The sequence below is a fragment of the Geotrypetes seraphini genome, chromosome 7 (genome assembly GCF_902459505.1).
Source record: "Geotrypetes seraphini chromosome 7, aGeoSer1.1, whole genome shotgun sequence".
Taxonomy (NCBI): Eukaryota; Metazoa; Chordata; class Amphibia; order Gymnophiona; family Dermophiidae; genus Geotrypetes; species Geotrypetes seraphini.
In genome coordinates this window covers 130,580,707-130,600,110 of record NC_047090.1, presented here as the reverse complement: position 1 = coordinate 130,600,110, position 19,404 = coordinate 130,580,707, and the positions used below count along the sequence as shown (strand labels likewise).

The window sequence follows — 19,404 nt, the reverse complement described above, 5'->3', positions numbered from 1 at the left end:
AGAAAGACCGACACACATCTATTCTAGCACCTATTAATGTAACGGGCTTAAAGACTAGTATAAAATAAGTCATAATAGCCAGAAAAGGAACTTCATAAAATCATAGGAAAGGGTCACTCATACAGGAAGAAACTAGGGAGAAGTGATGGGAGGAGGGGTTGAGAGTGCAAGAGCACTGTATGACCTCTGCCAGTTCATATGTTGTTTCTCCTTGAATGTACACTCTGTTGTAATTTCATTTTTTTTCTTTTTTTCTACTGTATACTATATAGTTGCATATGTCATTTAAAGCCAACACACATGATGCTTAGCTCTATTGTAGCTAGAGGCCATGCGTTTTGTAAAATGATTATTTTTTGCTTCATATGCAATCTGTCTTTGCTGATTTCATTCATTTTTATGTTTCTATTTTAAGCTTCTTTGCCATCGCTTTACTTTTACATTATGTTTTGTTTTAGGGGTGGGCAGTGTTGGCCATCAGGCACCCTCTATTGATCAGCTTTTTAGGCTATCCCAAATCAGTATGTATGCAATAAATTTGCATATACTCGTACACCCCTTCATTCTGTTTTGTGCAAGCTACGCATGTTCATTAGGACCCTAAAAATCTGACTAGTTTGTGTTCCCGAGTAGTGAGTTGTCCATCTGTGCCATAAAGGTTTAATAAGCTCAGTATGGGCTTTACATCTGTAGATCCAAATTAAGGCCCCCTTAGGGTTTTTTTTATATTATTATTATTGCTGGCTGCTGCAGTAAAAGATCTGATGCTCATAGAATTCCTATGGGTGTCAAAGCTTTTACCGCAGCAACCAGCGATAAAAAAAACTGTAACATGGTTTGATAAAAAGGGGCCTAAATTAGCTATATCCTAAAGTAGAATTTATTTATATTTTGGATGTGAAACTGAATGTGCTGCCTGTAATCAAATTACCATTCTTAGTGTAGTGTTCTGCTGAAGATAATTTCGTAATTGCTTCTTTTTCCTTTCAGTTGCTCCTTATCATACTGGTTTTATGCCGGGGGGACCAGCTGGGGAAGGTATATGGAGCAAGAGAAAAAGGAAGACTATATCTTCTCCTACATCCTGGGACAAAGAAAGAGAGGAACTCAGCAGCTCCAATCCTGGAACCCCACCCTTAAAGGGGTGGAGGTGGGGGAGTTGACAGCGAAAAACTGTAACCAAATGACGCTCTCTTCCATTAAAAGTTGTATTTTTCTATGAATATACAGTGTGTTGTTTTTTTTTCTAGGCAGATTTATGTATGAGATAAAGGAAGTAATTTAGAAAGATCTCTACCTGTAACTAGCAGTAATAATTGCTGCAGGTGTCCGAGTCTTGCCGCCTCTGAGTAAGTGGGACAGACATTTCATCCATCGTGCTGTGGCTTTCTTCAGGGTCTGCTGTGAAGTCTAGGTTCTCAAACTTAATTAGCAGGGGTTTGAGGTAGGTGATTTCCTAAGGAAGGCAGGAGATTTTGGCAAGAAAGGCTGTTGGTCACAAATTTGAATTTTCCCACCATTTGGGTATTACATCAGCTCAGAGGCACACAGAGCTTGTTAAAAAGTGCTCATTTTTGTGAGGGCTTTAAATGAGTAATTATCCTTAATCTTTTATTGTTTATTTCCACCTTCAAAGTGCAGAAAAATTGCTCCCTCAAAAGTATAACCCAAGAAGGCTTAATTAACAGAAGATGGCAGTAGCAGGTTTGGCCCATTACCTGATGTAAAGCCAGTAGGTAGAGCTTGTTGCCATAATGATTCACCAAAAATAGCCTTTTAGAACCCAAGAAGGTTTAATTAATAGGAGACTGCAGCAATCAAGGGCTCTGTTTTGAGTGTATCAAGATGGTGGCAGCATGAGGAAACATCTTCAGCATTGTTATGTGACACAATCTCCTGTTAATTAAACCTCCGTGGTGTAACCTTATAGGTTAAAATGTAAAACAAAAATAAAAAAATACCCAAGTTAGGGCTGAGGTAAATTAGCATTGGCAATGCTGAGTAGATTGAGATCTGTTTCATGTCCAGAGTTGGTCCGGGAGTAGGATTACCAGATGTCTGGATTTACCCAGACATGTCCTCTTTTTAGAGGGCATGTCAGGATGACCCGATGGCTTTTCTTTTAAAAGCTTCCAGCTGAGGACCACGTCGGAAGGGCATCTGTGCATGCGCGGATTCAACTTGGGGATACCATGCGTACGCCTGTGACATCGTGTCACACCTGCACACGCACAGTTGCCCTCCTGACGCAGCTCTGAGCACAAGAACAGGTTGAGGGTGGCGGGACTGGGGAGGAGGGCAAGGCTGGGGCGAAACGGGGCGTGACTTGAGCGGAACGGGATGGGGACAAGTGGAACTAGGCAGGCCTGGGGCGGGGCCATGGGTCTGGTAACCCTATCCAGGAGTGTTGATGGATCCATGGTATGACAAGCACATCCCTTCGCACTGTCTCATACAGTAGAACGAGAGTGCATAGTTTCAGGAGTAAAGGGGCAGCAGGGGCAATGCCAGAGTATGTGTAGCTTTTAATTCATGCACAGTTGTGCTCTGGAACTCCAGTAGGCCTCAGTTGAAGCTAGTGTCTAAGTTTTTAAGACTATCCAGCAGGTAGCCACGAGAGGTTGTGGGCATCTGTTGGAAGCACGAAGGGTCCAACCAGACTGGATCTGGAGGTAGTGGCTGCCTATGAGATGTCCTGACAGCCAGGAAAGCGGTCTTCTGAGTTTTCAACAATTTAATGTTAATTTTTGGTGTTTGATGGTTTGGGTTTCAGAAATTTGTATATAATTCTTATTTTTGGTGGACAGGGGATGTAGAAGTCCTTTGAATAAGGTCTGAGGTGGTTTAAGGTCAAACCAGGTTCTTTTATTGCAATAAACTTGTAATTTAGTATGTAGCTGGGAAAATGGGCTCAAGAACATCTGTTAAGGAGACCTGTTAGTTGAGAACGTAAGAGGGGTCTTACGAGGGTCCTTCAAAAAGTTTCTACACATTCATCTTACGAGGGAAATGGTTGGGGTGGAGAAGTGGTAAGAGGGTGGGTCATATAATGGCATGTGACTAGTCAGGCAAAATAGGGTGATTATGTGGAAAAGTGATGTAATTTGATTTTGAGGTATTTAATAAATAGTGTTTAAAAAAATAAAAGTGCAGAAACTTTTTGAAGATCCCTGGTATATTAATTTTTGGTATGGACGGGAGGTTAGAGATATTTTCTGAGTGATTTTATGTGAAAAATGGGAACATAATTTATAGTATTTAAAAATGATGGAAAAATACTCTATGAATAATTTTTCTCTAATATAAGCTTAAAAGTGGTTTTGAGGGAAGTACTTGGTCTTTTCTATGAGAAATCTGTAAATATTCTTGATTTATAATGTGTATCTATGGGAAAAGAGGCAGTTAAAAATGGAGATTTTGCCTTACTAACAAGATCTATCAGAAATGCAAAAATTTAAGACTGTTCATAGTGCATGCACGTGATTGGCTGACAGGTTATGTGGTGAGAAAGAGGCCATCGCAAATGACATCAGAAGAGGCAGTCTCTAGGGAGATGGAGTCAGTTTCATAGGAGCTGGGGACAGTTTCAGTTAGAGTAGAGGGAAAATATATTCTTCTCAGGCCCAGATGCACTAAAGTCAGCGATCATCTAATGATCATCGCTAAATTGGTTTTGACTGGTTTAGAGATGATCGGATTTGCCAACCCGATGCACAAAATGGCTCTCCGCGTGGTTTGTGCACGATCTCTCATTCTCTGATCTGGCTATTCAAATAAGGTCATTAATATTGAAATGCCATGTAAACTAGCAGAACAATTGATGCTCTAACATGTCTTCCCGATGCACAAAAAAAGTGATCGCTTTTAGCGATCTGAAAAAAGCAACTGGTCAAGACCAGTCATTTAGCTATCCTACCCATAGTTCAGCCCTGAAATTAATATAGCATACTATATCTTTTTTTAAAATGGTCGCAGATGCCGTGTGTGTGTTACACATGCACAATATCTGCCCCATTAAAAAAAAAAGCCAAGCTCCCCCCCCCCCCCACGATGATGAACTGCTGCACCCCCCTAACAACAACCGCATTTCGGGATTCAGATACGTGGAGCCATCCTTTAAGTTTTACAAGATTGATTCATGATTTACTTAGAAATTTAATAGGCTTTCCATCACTCTACTAATAGACTCCTGAGGCTGGCCCATTTGGGGCCGAAACATGAACATGTCGAGTCATGATGTATAAATAAAAGACATTAAGCCCAGAGTCGTCTTCGCTGTTTGTTTTCCACTTTCCAAGTTTTGGGAAGTAACCATCTCCTGTTTATCTGGGACCATTCCTTCCTGCCACCATAAAAAAACCTGTGCCCACCAAAATTGGCAAGAAGGATAGCCACTCCCTCTTGCTACCAGATGCCTCCCCCCCTCCCACACACACACACATCAGGACCAACTCTGAGTCCTCCCCTCCCCTTCTCCCCTTTGTTTAAAAAAAAAATAAGTAGGATGGATGCCCACTCCCTCCTGTCACTGGATGCCACTGGATGCCTCCTGCCTCCCGAACCCTCATACCCCTGAACCTCCCTTTTCCTTGTAATTTGATGACAGGCTGCCAAATGGTAGATGTTTTGAGGGTGTGGGGAGGGGTTCGGGGGATGGGGTGGCATTGAGTGTGCATCCCTCCTAATTTTTTTTTATTCTTTATTTAATTTTTAATTAAATACAGAATTGTGCTTAACGGGAAATATTCCGATATTAATACTTCCAATAAATTATTGGAAGAAACAAAATAAATCAAAAAAGGTAATACAAATTAATAAATCCAATTTTCTATTGGTTTAAACAGAATAAATCAAAAAGTATTATTTAACTTAAACATAGTCCTCCAGCAAAGTGGAGGAGGAAAACAAAGAAGGAAATTCTTCCAGGGAAGAATACATATTATCATTAATAACAGGAAATTAAAGTGAAACCGATGGCTCAACGATGGACTTGAATTATTCCAGAAATCACTATGGTGCAAATGAAACTCCTTTCCCTTCTAAAAAGAAACGTAATTGGTCTGAATCATAAAAAATACACCTATTATTTTGAAATACAACAAAGCATTTACAGGGAAATCTTAACTGAAAAGAGGCACCTAATGAAACAACTTTCCTTCTTGAATGAGTCCACTTTGAAACATCTGGGTATATATATATTCTTTCTCCCAAAAAAGAAACTTGTTTCAAACTATAGTACAATCTCAAAATCATTTCTTTCTCCTGATGGAATATTAAAGATACTATTAATGTAGCTCGACCAGACAATTCAAGCTTTGATGATTCCAAAAGTGCTGATAAATCTTGTTCAGTAGTGGTATCAATCTCTTTTATTGTCTTTTTCAAATAATAAATCTTTTGCAAAGGTGGTATATTCACTTCTGTAATTTTCAATATGGAAAATAAAAAGTCCTTGAAAATCTCTCTAGGAGTTTTAAATTTAGACATAGGAAAATTTAAAATCCTTAAATTTAAACTCCGATTTTGATTTTCCAAATTTTCAATTTTACGAAGAAAAAATAGTTTATCCATTGCTTGCTGCTTATTTACGGATGTAAACTCAATTACAGATTTTTCAATGTCCCCCACTTGTTTCATTTGATCTTGATAGTCTATTTCTAATTTTTTATCTTTAGTTGAAACATCAGCCATTAAAGATATGAATCCCATGCATACTTTTTGAAGATTTTCAATTGTGCCCCATAGTGAGTCCGGTGTAACCACTGCCGGTTTCTCGAGCCGGCTTGAGCTGAGGTAGCCCGAGGTCCTGTTCTCCTTCCCGGGTTTCACTTCCCCCAAACTCACCACTGCTTGACTGCAGTGCACCTCCTCCCTCTGCAATCCTCTCCGGAGTCACCAACAATGACATTTCCTCCTCTCTTGACTGCTCCCGAGATCCCTCCACATGAAGGCCATGTTCCGTTGTTTCTCCCGGAGGGGGAGGAGGGTCAGGTCCCGAAGGGCTCAGCGAGATCTCGCCGTCCATGCTGGGCTGCTCCTGGGGCTCAGCTGTGGATACGCCCAACGCCGTCGGGACTGCAAATGCTGTAATTGCAGTCTGACGGGGTGTCGAAGTCACGGACAGAGGGAGAGGGATATTCCTCTGTCATCCCCTCCTTTTAGGCATCGAAACAGTATGTAAATACAAGTTTTTAAGGAAAAATCTAGCCTGTATAGTGGGAGCTTAGACATACACGTCCACTCTAGTCGCCATCTTGTTTCCCCCATCCCTCCTGATTTTTTTAGCGAAGGGGAGCAGGGGAGGGGAGGGGTCAGTTGGGGGCTGGCAGGGGCAGGGTTTAAGTTTGGTGGGTGGAGGTTGCTCTGGCAGAAGTTAGTGGGCATCCCTTCTGCCGATCTTCAATGGGGAGGTGGTCTGTTTGGGGATGTTGGTGGGAGGGAGAGACGATCATCGGGGGGAGGGGGGAGGGCTTTTCTCTTTTTTTATGGGGTAGATATTATGCATGTGTAACACATTTACAACATCTATGTCATGAAAAAGAAAAAAGCCCCAAAAGCCATTCAGCTGTTCGGGCTTCCCCAAACCGACTCTGCGCCTATGTCAGTCGTTCTCACAGCAACTGATCAGACAGGATTCTGGTGAGCCTCCGTGCAAAGAATTCAATATATTAAGGAGTTATTGAATATAATACTTGTGTTAAAATATGGACACTAAAAAATATTCCACAAGTTCATACTTATATAGTGTTTAAAACAAAACTATTAGCAATATCTATAAAGTGCATCAAGTGCAATTTAAAGTGCTCAGTCACCAACCGATAAGTGCTAAAGTGTATTATTAAAAGTACAAGTGCCGGTTGTATTAAGGGATCTTATCCAGCCTTCACCTCTTTATATAAAATAATATTCAATGATAAATGCACATAAGCATAGTTAATAAATCACTTATCGTCAAGATCGATTAAGATGAAATCAGAAGGTGATGGATCAAAAAATCTCCTGCGCTTGTGAAAACTTCAATAACACTTTAAAATTCCCCGTGTAAATAGAATCAAAAAGGACTCCCTTCAACTTGAGTTTTGCGTTAGTGTCGTCAGGAAGGGGGCACTTATCGGTTGGTGACAGCACTTTAAATTGCACTTGATGCACTTTATAGATATTGCTAATAGTTTTTGTTTTAAACACTATAAGTATCAACTTGTGGAGTATTTTTTAGAGCCTCCATGCAAATCATTTGCATGGAAACTTGTTGGAGCATCAGTCGCTGTTCTAAAGTTGGCCAAAAATTCAGCCAACAGTGACTGACATGGTTTTAACGACTGTGTTTTGTGTATCTAGCCCTCAGAGAAGTAATTTAGTGTGAATTACTTCCTGAGAATAAAAGATTAGCAAGCATATGGGCAACCTTTACTGAAAAGTGTGATGAAAAAATGATATAACTGTTAAAAATGATATAACAGTTAAAGTGATCCTACAGTAGTTTTCAAAGGTACTGTCAGTCGGCAGATCCTAAGGGATAAACAGTTTAATTTTGCCTGATTGAATTTGACCAGCAAACCAATTTACCCACTGTCTGAAGGCTTGTGAATCCCACAGCCATGTTCAGTTGCAGTGCCTGAGCTGGAATTTAACTGCAGAAGCTGCAAATCTGGTTGTTGCAAGTGGTCCTGATGTTAAAATGTACGAGAAAAAAACAGTATGTGACCAGGAAAAGGAGTCAACCAGAAGTGACAGTAATTACTGTGATGAGTGCCCTTTTTTTTAGTACATTATAAGGAGGTAGACTCTTTTACTGAGATGATTTTAGATAGCTTAGTAGTTACTTTTCTTTAAGAGTAAAGGACAACGAGAAAAATACTGAGCTCTAACACAAGCAAGGAGAAGAGCAGATATACGAAAAGAGAAGACTTTTCTCCCAAATATAAGGTGTATTTCTTATTTAAAGACTTCAAATAAGCAATACACCTTATACGGAGGAAAGAAATAGAAAATGACCAGAGTATTAGAGAAATAAATAAATACTTGGGAATTCTTAAGCAACCTCAGACACTGTAGACATTCAGCTGTAGAGAGAGAAAAAGATCACACAATTTCCCTTTAACACACTAGTGAAATTTCAAAAGTAACAAAACAAGTACAGATGATACTTATCTAACGTGACCATTTATTTTTTCATCAAAATGGGTCATCTATTAATTGTCAGTCCCGCCCTCAATCCCACCCCCAAAATCTTACATTCATTTTTCATGTACACATAATCTTATTAATTCATAATGGTAACCATAAAATAAAACCCCCCACAAAGCACACTATACGCAGAGAAAATGTAAATTTTGGGGGGTTTTCAAAGATGTCAAGGCAGATGACTTTAAAATATGCAATGGCACAGCAAGGAGGGAGGGGAAGAGATCGCCTGTCCCGTTGTCCCCCCACACAGCGATGCTGTCCTTGAAAACGGGACATTTCGGCATCCCGAAGCTGTGTGGGGGGACAAGGGGACAAGGGATCTTAAAAATGGGACTGTCCCGTTCATAATGGGATGTATGGTCACCTTATACTTATCTGACTTTTGAGTCCCAGGAAAAGGTTCTGAAATCCTAAGTAGATTGCCCCTGGGTAAATATTCCGTAGTTTAGCCTTTGAAAAAATAAATTGGCATAGATTTAACTATTGTAAAGGTTCAACTGAACTTATTTCTAATAAGAGTGTACAGTTTTTAAAGCAAAATTTACTAACAACTGGCACTTTCTTGTGCAACAGGACTGGTAGTCTTGACTATCAGCTTAAACCCCCATTAGTTGTGAGAGTTGTAAAGAGCCCACTGCTTGTTTTCATGCTCTGCCTCACATCACTCTGGGATGAGCTCCACCCACTCAGTCTACAGGCGAGGAGTAGGGAGCCTGTCTGTTCTGCTCGAGTTTAATCTTTATTATTTTGGGGTTTTATTATCCGGTCAGAAGTTTTCAGTGCTGCAGAGGATCTCGGTCACCCTGATGCATTCCTGGCTGTAAGAAAACACAGACTCTCAGGGCTGAGATCCAATGCCCACATGATTCCTTTGTGGTCAGTCTGCATCAGTAGTCCTCAGAGCTCAGGGTCCGTACCTTTGGGAGCAACCTCACCCCAGGTTTGTCCGCAGTGGTGGGCAGACCAGACTGTAGACCCTGGAATATAAGGGGGTCCTGTAGGGGAAATTTTTGTGGTTCCCAGCAGTTTCGCCCATATTCAGGATCATCATACAATCAGAGGACATTCCAGTTCCAGAGACAAAGGTCCGAGAGCATCAAGCATCCCAAAGGGTCTGTATACCATTCCTCTGCGGCTTCCAAGAAAAACAATGACACCAAGGATGGGAAGTATGCTGGGAGAATACTGGCAGGCTTGGGCACAGATCAGTGGGTATTGGATGTTATTCAGGATAGGGACAAGCTAAACACACTCAAGAAATGGGCCGCGACATGGCAAATGAAGTTTAATGTGGATAAGTGTAAGGTGATGCATGTTGGTAACAAAAATCTTATACACAAATAGAGGATGTCCAGTGCAGTACTCGGATAGACCCCCAGAAAAGAGACTTGGGAGTACTGGACAACAAGTCGATGAAAAGGGTGAACAGAATGCTAGGAATGATTAAGAAGGGGATCACAAACAGAACGGAGAAGGCTTTCATGCTGCTGTACCAGGCAATGGTATGCCCCCCACTGGTCGCTGTACTTGAAGAAGGACACAGTACTACTCGAAAGGGTACATAAGAGCGACTAAAATGGCTAAGGGGCTGGAGGAGTTGCCATACAGTGAGAGATTAGAGAAACTGGGCCTCTTCTCTCTTGAAAAGAGGAGACAGAGGGGACATGATTGAAACATTCAAGATAATGAAGGGAATAGATTTAGTAAAGACAGGTTGTTCACCCTCTCCAAGGTAGGGAGAACGAGAGGGCACTCTCTAAAGTTAAAGGGGATAGATTCCATACAAACGTAAGGAAGTTCTTCTTCACCCAGAGAGTAGTGGCAAACTGGAACGCTCTTCCGGAGGCTGTTATAGGGGAAAACACCCTCCAGGGATTCAAGACAAAGTTAGACAAGTTCCTTCTAAACCAGAACGTACGCAGGTAAGGCTAGACTCAGTTAGGGCACTGGTCTTTGACCTAAGGGCTGCCGCGGGAGCGGACTGCTGGGCATGATGGACCACTGGTCTGACCCAGCAGTGGCAATGCTTATGTTCTTCTGGCCCCTCCTGGGCTGCCTTCTCTGGCAGGGATGGTTCAGAGACTCATCGCTCTAGGAGCAATAGAGCCCGTACTACAAGGAGAATGGAGTTTGGGAGATAATATACTTCATTGTACCCAAAAGAGACTCAGAAAACTGGAGACCGATTCTGGATCTAAAGTCAAGTCAACACAACTCTCAAAATTCCCCATTTCTGTATGAAAATGGTGTGGCTGGTCACTGCCTCAAATGCGCTGGGGGAATACCTTGCCTCTTTGGATCTAACAAAGGCATACATGCAGATTTTAGGGAGGTCAGGCAGCTGACTACCACCAGATCTCACCGATCACCATTGGATGCTTCTGAAGCGCAGGCTAACTCCGAGGCAGACTGACTGCTCCCTAATCATAAATGCACTGGTGCATAGTGCAAGCTATGAACATGCATTTGCTGTGGTTTCAGCTTTAAAAAAAAAACAATCTTGATCCTCTTGAGCAGTGTCCCTAATCTCATCTTCACCCCACCCATACCACACCACACATTTTCTTCTATACCACAATTTTCTACTAGGATTCACTGTGCTTTGGAGCAAAATCTTAACACCCCCCCCCCCCCCACTCCTCACTCAAGCAGTATCTCCTATAACTCCCATCTCCCTCCCAGTACTTTCCAGAGGTATCCTGTTAGTCACTAAGGGCCTGATTCTGTAATGGGCACCTAAAAAAAGACAGGTGCCTATTACATGTCAGTTACACTTAGGTACCCATTACAGAATCGCACTTAGCGGCACCTAGCTTAAAACTTAGGTGCCTGTAATGTAGGTCATGGTTTTAAAATCCTACATTATAGGCACTTAAGTCCTCTAGAGAATCATGCCTAGTGGCACCTAAGTCTTTTTGCACCCCTAAACACAATTACTTTTGTATTAGATACCACTAGGCACCCTGCAATAGGCTAGGTGCCCTGCAATCTTTTATAGAATTATGCCTAAGAAGATAGGTATCTATCTCCCAATTAAAAAAAAAATATAGGCTTGTTAAAACTCATTATTGAAGTCAATTTACTAATTAACCCCCCTTTTACGAAGCCGCATTAGGCTTTTTTATTTATCGCTGGCCATGGCAGTATTAGCTCCAACGCTCATAGAATTCCTATGAGTGTCAGAACTAATACCACTGTGGCCAGCGATAAAAATGCCTAACATGGCTTCATAAAAGTGTGGGGGGGATTAGTTAAACTGTAATAAGGGCTTCTCTTCTTCAGGAAGGGATCTCCCAGAGACATTCCAGCTCTGAGCAGAAATAAATATATTTATTTTTAATGGTTCTGCGAAGCAAATATAAAGTATGTTGTCATGGATGAATAATTCTTAATGGGCAAATTGGAGGGTCTTTTAGACCAGTGGTTCCCAACCCTGTCCTGGAGGACCACCAGCCAGTCAGGTTTTCAGGATAGCCTTAATGAATATGCATGGAGCAGATTTGCATGTCTTTCACCTCTCATGCATGTCTTTCTATCTCTCAAGCATATTCATTAGGGTTATCCCAAAAATCCAGCTGGCTGGTGGTCCTCCAGAGCAGGGCTGAGAAACACTGTTTTAGACTATCCTTTTGTATATCTCAATCATTGTTTTCTAAGTCTTAAGAAATATTTGTGAGCACCACAAAGATCTCCCCTATAATGACTATTGCAATTCAGCAACTCAGACAGCACACGAGCCTTCCAACGCAAAACAAAACAGCTGAATTGAACCTGTCATCTGGAAGCAGGAACTTTAGATCATTTACTGTTTCATTGCCCATTTATTATGAATTTTTGGAAATCAATTTGGGACCAAATTAATAATTTATTAGATAACCCAGTGGCATTATCCTATGATACTGTGATATTTGATATGGAAATGAGAGCAAAGAGTCAGATTTCTGCGAATAATAATAAATTACTACTTATAATGACCAGTGTTGCCATTCAGCAAATTACATATAATTGGAAGGATTGGAGGAGATTAAATTATAACTTCTGGTGGAATTCTTTATGCCATAAAATGGAAAGGTTTATTGCATTGCAATGGGGTTACTTTAAGAAGTTTCAGGATGTGTGTAAATCATTAACAAAGTATTGTAAGGATTAATTTGAAATTGTTTCCCTTATACTTATCGATTTAAGGGGTAGGGAGGGGGGAATTTTATTATTACATGTTTAATATGATAATGGAATATAAGGGTGGGTGGGTGGGGTGGGAAAAGGGAAGGGATATGTTTTTATGTAATATATCAATGATTGTTTGTAAGTGATTTAGTTAATGTTAATCTGAATGAATATATTTAACACTTAATGTAATTTTGAAAATGAATAAAGAATATTTAAAAAAAAAAAAAAAAGAACCTGTAATGAATAATCACAAAAACTGGATACCAAATATTTCTAAATTATAATTTCAATAAATTGGCAAAATGTGTCTTCTGGGAATTATGGCATGCAGTCTAGGCAAGAGGTTTCAAGGGGTCTCCACTTTTGAGAAAGGATTGAAATCAGTCTTTGAAACTGACCTTTCCAAAGATGAGTAACTTTGAAAGTAATGACTTCCATCTTATTATACAGTATATCTTGAGGTTACTAGCAGAAAGCTGATATTTCACACAGATCTTTATGCAGAAATATGAAGCATGACAGAGGCAGAACTTTCATAAATGAATATTGTGATTGTCAGTGTGATTTGGATGAGGTAAGTAAAATACATTGATACTAGTTTCTTTCATTTTTGAAGGCACAGGTGGCAGCCGACAGTTATTTAATGAAAAGAATGATTCAGATGTAATATAGAGAACTGCAAAAAATCCATTTATCTTTCATGAAATTAATTTGCCATGATTCACCTTAATTATAGTACATGAGGTATATCACCTTTGCTTATGATTGGGCTTCTGACCATAGTTTTTAAATGATAAATACCATAAAATCACCCCCAATGTTTTTAAAATGGGAGGTATGTTAGATGTACACTTTCCCCTCAATATTCACGGCGGTTAGGGGCAAAGCTGGCCTGCAAATAACAAAAATTTGTGAATAACTATAGGGCAGACTCTGACCCACTCCCAGCTCCCTCCTGCCTCCTGTACTCCACAACTTACTTTTTAAAGCCTGGTGGTCTAGCGGTGAAGCAGGGCAGGAGCGATCTTTGTATGCTCCTGCTCTGTGCAGAGACTACAGCGGGAACTCATGACAGCCATTTTTGTTTGTGGCTTTGCACAGAGCAGGAGCGTACAAAGATCGCTGCTGCCCTTCTTCACCACTAGACCACCAGGCTATAAAAAGTAAGTTGTGGAGGGGTCAGGGAGATGGGAGGGAGCCAAGGGTGGGTCAGGGTCATCCCTAAGTAGGTTGAGGAGGGGTCCGGAAGGCAGAAGTGGGTCAAAGTTGGCCCTAAGTAAGCTGTAGAGTTTTTATAAAGTAAGTCCTGTTGAACTGGTCTTATATTTATATTCCTTTCTTGGTAAACTAGATCAGAAATTGTCCTGGAAGCTTGATCTAATGCAGGGATCTCAAAGTCCCTCCTTGAGAGCTAGATGAAAGGAACGAAGTCTAGAATTGGCAGTGGAGGAGAAGGGTAACGCTAAGAATGACTTAACTGAGGAATGGAGTTCTCTGGGAGGTGTATAAGGAGAGAGAAGCAAGACAGAATGGCTTAACCTTCAGAACTTTGCTGTGCTGTGAATACCATGAAGAAATAGTGATGGCATTTATACCCCAAAAATGTAAAATTTTTTAGATGATTAAAACCTCTTGGCATGTAAAATTAAAGGACTTAGGAAGATCTGCCTTTCTACATGTATAATGCTGAGGAGCCCTAGTAAGGCCTAGCAACCTCGTTGCCAGTTCCTCAAAATTGACAGGAGAGGTTATCTCTACCCCTATCTGGCCTCAAAGGATTAATTTACCTACCGACTTATATTTGGATTAGGTTTTCATATTGAACTAGCTTGTCAGGCATATGCAGTGGATAGAAATGTTAAAATTAGTAAAGCAGTCATAGGCCCCCTTTTACAAAGCTGCGCAGCCGAGTGCCACGTGGCAAATGCTTCGACACCCATTCAATTCCTATGGGCATCAGAGCCTTTACCGTGCCAGTCCGCCCTGCCGGCTTTAGTAAAAGAGGGGGATATGTCTTATTCTATAAAATGGTTGTAGTTCCAATTCTGCATACTCCATATCCACTGATTCCTGGAAGGAACATTTTGTTGACATGCCCCACTCCTTTTACAGCACTTTTGAATTAGCTTGATAGGAAATTGAAAAGTCTATGTGAATCAATCATTTTAAATTTGAAGACTTGCCCTTGCAGCAACTACCCAAGCTGCTATTATCTACAAGGTACCTTAAGTTTATGCTAAAATTGTCTTGAAGTTAAGGTCAGCTGAGTTGTTAAATAGAGACACATTGATAACCTTTAATTAGGTGAAACTGGTTAATAAATCCAAATAAATAAATCTTTTACTACAAGCTTTTGTCCAATACCAGTCACAGATTTTCTGCAAGATTTTATTAATATGCAGAACTCTGCTGCCCTAATATTCTTTCCCCAAACCGTAATATTACTGTTTCTAAGCTACCACAGTTGGTTGAGCACATGCTGGTTTGCATTGTAAACCTCACTGAATGCTATGGTGTACTATGGAATTGAAAAATATACATCCATCATATACAGTTCAAGCTCCTATTGCTGACCTACAAGTGTGTTCATTCTGCTTCTCTTCAATATCTCTCCTCTCTTCTTTCTCCTTATACACCTCCCAGAGAACTCCATTCCCTAGATAAGCTGCTCTTAGCTGTACCCTTCTCCTCCACTGCCAATTCCAGACTTTGTTCCTTTCATCTAGTTGCCCCCTGTGCCTGGAATAACCACGGTCTCGCACTGTGGGGGAAGGGTAGGAGAGTCGGGGCAGCAAGACAGATTTGGGGTGCAGGGTGGCGAGTCAGGGCAGAGAGCAGGTCAGCGAAAAGAGAGTCAGGGCGGCAAGGCAGGAGGAGTCGGGGCTGAAAGGCAGGAGAAGTCAGGGCGGCAAGGCAGGAGAAGTCAGGGATTAAAGGCAGGAGAAGTTGACAGAGAGCAGGAAAGGTCGTGAGCTAATGGTCCCCACCAGTCGCTTCTTTTTTGATTGGCCAGTGTTCCTGAAAAAGTTTAGTGAATCGCGTCCTTCCTGCTTTGCATGCCGTTTCCCCTCATTTGCATGCACGGATCAGAATCGGATTGTCCACAAGGTTAGTGAATCGGGTCGGGGTCGCAAACTGATCGGTACTGTAACTAGGTAAGACCTGGACTGGAGTAGCCCGAGCCCTGATCTGGGTCATCCAAGCCTCAGCAAAGCGGTTGAATGAGGCATGGAGAGGTAAAGGGGTGTCTGCCTCAAAATGTAAAGGTCCAGTACAGGTGTTTATTGTGAATTTTAAGATGACTTTATTTTCTGGGTTTATATTGTAGTATAATTTCAAAAACATACAAAAACTCTCATTGGTGGCTAAACAACCTGTTAGCCCACCATGCTTATTCACTATTAAAGTTCAAGAAAAACACAAAAATAACTTTTCAATTTCAAGTCCTGGAACCTGCAACCTGCTTACACTATTTGGACAGGTTCCCCACAGTTCTGCTGTGATTAGAAAATTCAGAAGCAGTGATTCTTAACTCTTCTGTTACCCTTAATTACATCAGTAATTCCTGGTCCTTCTGGTATTCTTAATTCAATCAGAGGCAGTACTTCTTAATTCCTCTGATATTCTTAGTCTTGTGAGGCAACACCTCCTTATCAGAAACAGCATTTTTACTTTCCTCAAACTTTACTCTGTAATCATACTCTCAAACAAGCATGACTCCTCAGTTCATTTGCAAACATTTCTTATGGCATTTCTGTATCAAAATCATCATTACCTTCAGAAGAATGATTAGAAGTTTCAGTCATGAGGTTTACTCCTTGCTTTCTGTGGGGAATACTGGTTTCTGTCCTCTGAATCCTGGCTAGCACAGGTCTGCTTCTCTCCAAGGATTCAGGTATTCTGTAAGCTTGTGGCTGCCTCTGCTTGCTTTGGCTTAGCGAACACACCCTTTTCCCTAGTTTGGGCTGATTGCCCCTCACAACACCTGGTTCTCTGGTGCTTTGCTAATGAGTCTGGATAGCTTCCCTGCTCATTAACACTGCCCCCAGCAGAGCTGATTGCAGGAGCTAATCCCTTTCTGGGTTTTGCTATCACCTGCCTGGTGTATGCTGGTCCTTGTAGTTCTTTGCTTTTAGCATTTCCTACATTAGAACTAGGCAAGTATAATCGGGTCCCTTTCACTGGGGATAAATTCTGCAGGGCAGTTTCCCTAACCTGCCTGCTTCTAGGGGTGGGTTTAGGGATAGTTTTAGAGCACTGCAGGGTTTCTTCCAGCATGACAGGACTCTCCCTGTCACAGTACACAATTGGTAAGCTTTGTGAATCTAGCCATTATTCATTTGTAAACAGGTCTAGTCCCAAGTGTCTATATTGTGTGCCCTGGACATAGTCTTAAATGTATGATTATGTCAGAAAAACATCCAAATCATAACCCTGCTCTGGTCCCAACAGGGCATGCCTAGAGCATCCCTACTTGAGATTTAGATGCACTGTGGACAAGCACCATAGAAACCAATCTGGAAAATAGGTTTCAAAAATAGCAAACTGGAATAGTTTGGTCAGAAAAACACCCTTTTATGCTACTTTTTTTTATGATTTTCTATGTTGAAAATGAATTCCATGGTAGTGATGAAAGCACCCCTAACAAAATCCTTGTTAATTTAAGGCAAGGAATACAAATTTACAAACAAACAACTTCTTCCAGTTTACAGTAGCTCATACAGTAGTTTCTTATCTTACAGATATTTTTTCCTGTATTTGGAAACAATTTCTTTGCATATTTACTGGCACATTTCTTGTCTATTAATGATTTCCAGCATGCTCTAATTCACAGTAGTGCATTCTAATTGCACTGCACCCTAAGTAGATCATTTCCTCAGAAAACAAATGAAGCGAAAGACTTGTAGAAAAATCAACTCCCAAGGGAAAGTATGCAAGCAAATCTACGTCAATAAAAATGCAGGTCAGCATTCAAGAGCATTTTCTTTATCAGCACCAAGGTTAGCCGCACAAGTGCTATCTTTTAAAAATAAATTTAAAAAAAATTTGGAAGCAGCAGCTCTGAATTTTACCTCTTTAGATAGTCCAAGCAACATTGTTACCTTTGAGTTAATATTTCACAGTAAGGCTATTAATGTAAATTCATATTTTTAGGAAAAAAAAATTAGATCCACTGCCTTTGTTGCCTGGAATTTAACGGAGCATTGTCAATGGTACTTGTCAATTAACTCAAACTCTTTTTGTGTAGGTGTTCACTTAATGGAAAGTATGGTAATATACAGTAATTTGTATGCAGCAATATGTGTTACACTTGACTAAAATATAGAATGTATGCTTCTATCTGGGAATAGGTGGTTTTTTTTAAATCTAAAAAAGATTTGAAGCATAGATCATAAGCTGGTAATAGTTTCAACTTAGAAACAGAGAAAAAGGAAGGCATATAAAGACCATATGACCTATCTAGTCTGCCTATTCTTAACATCTAATATCCTTTCCTTTCCCTTAAAGATCCAATGTACTTATCCCAATTCAGATATACTTTTCATCTCCACCACCTCCACCAGGAGGCCATTTTCCACTCTTTCGGAGGTTACTTCTTAGTTTATCCCTTTTTGCCTTCATCATATGCCTCCTCATCCCAGAGCTTAGATTGTGAGCCCATTAGGGACGTCCGCGATTTGTGGTCCCGGTCATTCACAGTATTTTTTGACCGCGAATGACTGGGCAGGAGAGGGCAGCCAGAGCGTTGGCGAGTGAAGGAAATCACTCGCAGTATGCTCTGACTGCCACTTCCTTTACTAAAGACGGGCCTCACCAATTGGGAGCAGCTTTGATACGCAGCTCCTGATTGGTGAGGCCCAACTGTAGTACAGGAAGAGGCGGTCGGAGCATACCACGAGTGATTTCCTTCACTTGCCGGCACTCCGGCTGCCCTCTCCTGTCTCCCCTGCTAAAAAACGTATTTGCAGTTTTTTGACATCCTGGAGCGGAACCCCCATGAATATCGGGGGAGTACTGTACCTACAAATAATGTGTACAGCACTGCATACATCTAGTAGCACTATAGAAATGAGGAGTAATGTAGTAGCTTTCTTTCAATTGAAAGGCTCACTTCATGCATATTTATACTACATAGGTATTTAAGTGCCTCCTTCATATCTCTCCTATCGCGCCTTTCCTCCAAAGTATATATTTTGAGTCCTCATATGCTTTATGACGAAGACCTCTGACCATTGTAGTAGCCTTCCTCTGGACTGACTCCGTTCTGTTTAAAACTTTTTGAAGGTATGGTCTCTAGAATTGTATATAATATTCTAAATGAGGTGTCACCAGAATCTTATACAGAGGCATCAATACCTCCTTTTTCCTACTGCTCCCAAGCATCCTTCTAACTTTTGCCGTCACCTTTTCTACTTGTTTGGCCACCTCAAGATCATCACATACGATCGCACCCACACCCAAGTCCCGTTCCTCTTTTGTGCACCAAAGTTCTACATCCCCTAAACTGTACCATTCCTTCGGGTATTTGCAGCTCAAATGCATGACCTTTCATTTCATAGCATTAAATCACTAGGGCCCAGATTTTCAAAACTTTAACTCTGTCACTAAACTGTTTAGCGACTAAGCAGTTTAGCGATGGATTATCAGAAGGGATTATCTCCCTCTTTAGCGAGGATTCTAGCAATCTCCCACACTGACATGCAAATAAGCTTTTCAACATTGAAATTAGCCCTCCAGTGGATTCTTAAAAAATGCTGAGCCATTTTTAAAAAAGCAGCGTTGGCTATTAGCAACAAAAAAAATGACTGGGCCAGGGGTGCCGGTGAGTGTCACAGACTGCTAGAAACCAAACCCCTGTGTTGTGATGCAGCAGGAGAGATGCCCATCTTTTCACTGCATCACAAGACCTCTTCCCTGCAGCAGTGGCAACAAACAGGAATGTCGGCGACACACCCCCCCTGCAACGGGAGAGATGCCCACACTCTCCCACTGCACAAATCCCTGTCATGACCTGACTCAACCCCCCCCCCCCTGCAGCGGGAGAGA

At 41.1% G+C, this 19,404-nt stretch overlaps 1 protein-coding gene and 1 long non-coding RNA gene across 4 annotated transcripts in view; one reads left to right on the top strand and one right to left on the bottom strand.

Moving 5' to 3' along the window:
- The window catches only part of LOC117363819, a 37,259-nt gene extending 20,997 nt beyond the window's left edge, over nt 1-16,262 (bottom strand). Inside the window, exons 1-3 of the long non-coding RNA XR_004540130.1 lie at nt 16,133-16,262; nt 8,552-8,637; nt 1,298-1,456 (exon numbers count right to left, since the gene is read on the bottom strand). This is a non-coding gene — a long non-coding RNA (uncharacterized LOC117363819). The remainder of the gene's footprint in view (nt 1-1,297; nt 1,457-8,551; nt 8,638-16,132) is intronic.
- Nucleotides 1-19,404, top strand: part of MDGA2 (MAM domain containing glycosylphosphatidylinositol anchor 2) — a 1,122,977-nt gene that overhangs the window by 943,332 nt on the left and 160,241 nt on the right. The gene's annotated exons all lie outside the window — the stretch shown is intronic.